We start from the raw sequence: 3,192 nt of genomic DNA on the forward strand, positions 1-3,192 counted from the left end.
TTGGGATTCAACATGAGGGACTCGACCGCAACCAAATAACCTTCACAATCCCAATGTCGAATCATCAAATAACAAAGATCTAACAATAGTCACAACCATAGAGGGATTACATTATGACCGTGTTCGGGAAAACTAGCTGGTAGCGGTAGCAGCTATTGTATAGCTTGTAGCGTTTTCTTAAACGCTACATGAAATAGCTTCTGAATTTTGAGTGTTTTGATTCAACTAAACTCTAGAAGTTTGTAGTGTCAAACGAGAGTTTTTGTTTAAAACGGAGCGTTTTATCAAACATTAGAAGCTAGAAGCTCTCAAACGCTCCAAAATGCTCCGTACCAAACACGCCCTACATACGTAAACAAGAAAAAATCTAATGAGAAAATGATGAGAGTTTTATTATTGAAAAAATTATAAATACAAATAAAAATAAATAAAACTATAAGTACGTAAGCTATATAGGGTTAACGTAGATAAAGAACAAAACAAAAGGTCTAACATAAAATAAGCACAAAATATTTTAATATGCTAATATCCCACTCAAAATCACAATGTGACAACAATAAACATTAAAAGTTTGTGAGACAAGAAGCGGAAACAAGACGCAGAGTGAGCCTTCATGAAAATATCAACAATTGACAATGTTGATGTTACATGTTGTAGCGAGATAGTTTCAAGCTAAAAGTGACGGCGAGTAAAATAAAGTCAATCTCAATTTGTTTTGTCTGCTCATGGAAACCTTCACAATTAGCATCACCTTATTGCTGTCACAATGAAAGACAATATGCTAAGAAACAAGAACACATATATTTGCAAGAAGCCATCGTAACCAAATAATATCATAACTAGTCACAGTTATAATATGATATTCAGCCTATGTAGAAGAGAGAGAGAGAGAGAGAGAGAGAGAGAGAGAGAGAGAGAGGCAACATCCTATTTCTTACTTTTTGCATGAGATTAATAAGTCTCCAAGGAAAATACAGAAACTGATGCTGGACTTTTGATCATTAGGATGATTATCCCAATCGACATCATTATAGGCACACATCTCTAGAGAAGACATATATGGAAACACGAGACTCTGAAACCGATTGAATCCTTTAAAGATATCTCAAGATATGAATAAGAACTCTCGGATGAATAGTTTTACGAGCTTTAACAAACTGACTAAGCACATGAAATGCATGAGCTATGTTAGGGTGAGTGACAATAACATAAAACAAAATGCCCATAATAATACAATACAAGATTGGATGTGATAAAGGAACATCATCAGTTGTAAAATACATAACATTGGTGTCAAGGGGTATATCAACGATCTTGTTGTCAGTTAGTTGAGCATGTCAAAAAGATCGGATATATATATATATATATATATATATATATATATATATATATATATATATATATATCAACTGAGACATAATATAGCTCTTTAAAGATTTAGCAACCTCATGCAATGTAACATCCCGAGATTTTGCAAGTATTTACGAACCCTTTCTACTATCATTATTTGGTCATTTGTCGTCCTTGGGGTTGAAAGTGTAGAGCCAAGATAAGTATAAGGGCCAAGGTTGCAACTTGTGTCCGCTAAGCGTACAAAGGTCCACCTTAGTACATTAGGCATACACTTGTGTACGCTGGGCGTACTTATGTCAGGATGAAAACCTAATATTTAGGGTTTGAGGGCTATATAAGCAACCTTATGAGCTCATAACCCTCCCTTGCCTCAGCCTCCACTGTTTAGATCCGTTTTCCCCAAACCTTATCCATTTCCTTGAGTGTATGAGTTTATAGAGTGTATTTTTAGTGTTTTGTGAAGAAGGCGTTGCATCAAGGAGTTATAGAAGAAGATCAAACTTGTAGATCTAAAGTTGGTTGGTGCCCTAGAAGCTTCAGAAGGTAAAAAGCTTCAAACTTTATACATCCATTTTATAGATCTTGCTCTTTGGTTTTAAGGACCATTTCTTGTCCCAAAAGTTTCAAGATGGTGTGATGACGTGCCTAAGCCAGCACGAAAAAGTCACACCTGGCTGAGGAGCCTAGCGCACTGGTCGAACCAAGCTAAGCAGACTCAGCGCCTGCTAGGCGCCTAAGAGCAGGGTGCCCCGGCTAAAGGCTCGTACGTGCCAGAGACGCTCCCAGTGCTAAGACAAAAGATATGGTCAAGAGACAAGGAAAATTCTCAGGGTATTACCGTCGGAGCCAATGGCAGTGCTCTGATAGAAGAAGGCGCACAACCCTTTAATTAGTGTCTCTGACCTTATCCCCTAAAAGCGATGCTCTCTCGAACGGATGAGAAGGGTCGCTAAGTATAAAAGGGCGCGCTTAGGAGCCCTAAATATAATCAATCACCTTTCAAGAAGTATTCAATCAAAACCTAGAGCTCTATCTATCTTGACCGTCAGAGCGTTCTTCTGGGAGCCTCCTCACGGGAAGCGGCTAACGGTTGTTCCTTTCTGTGACCTTGCAGATACCAACTAGCATCATACGAGAGAGTGGGAGTGCGAGCAGAAGCAAGGTCGCATCATTTGGCATCATCCATCCGTGCGATGAAGAAAAAAACTAAAAGCCTTATACGCTTCATGACACCATTCGTGGGAGCAGAAGCAAGGTCGCATCAACGGCGTCCGACGGAAATAACGGAGTTGGAGGAGCTTAGAACAGCCTTATACGCTTCATGACACCGTTAGACGAAACACCGCCACCCATAACGGCTACCAGAGAATTTACGGAGGAGGGAAGCTCTATGGTAACTGCAATACCTCCAAGGAGTCAATAGCTAGCCCAACGGCCACCCCTATCGTCGGAAACAGGCATGGGCATAACCTTTCAACCACCACCCACTACTAGAAAAACAGCCTTTTACGACGCTCATTGCGCGTCGTAAAAGGCTCAGACGACGCGCAAATGCACGTCAAGGAAGGCCCTGTCATAAAGAGAGACGACGCGCATTTACGACGCTCATTTACGGCGCGCAATTACGACGCGCGTTTACGACACACAATGCGTATCAAGGAAGGCCCTGTCATAAAGGAAGACGACACGCATTCGCGTGTCGTAACCTTACGACGCGCGTGTTAATGACACGCAATGCGTATCAAGAATGCCCCTGTCAAGAAAGGCCATGTCATAAATGAAGATGACACACATTTTTGCGTATCGTAAATTTAAATATTTAAAAATATATATATTTAT

The sequence above is a fragment of the Lactuca saligna genome, chromosome 4 (genome assembly GCF_052625555.1).
Source record: "Lactuca saligna cultivar CGN05327 chromosome 4, ASM5262555v1, whole genome shotgun sequence".
Taxonomy (NCBI): domain Eukaryota; kingdom Viridiplantae; phylum Streptophyta; class Magnoliopsida; order Asterales; family Asteraceae; genus Lactuca; species Lactuca saligna.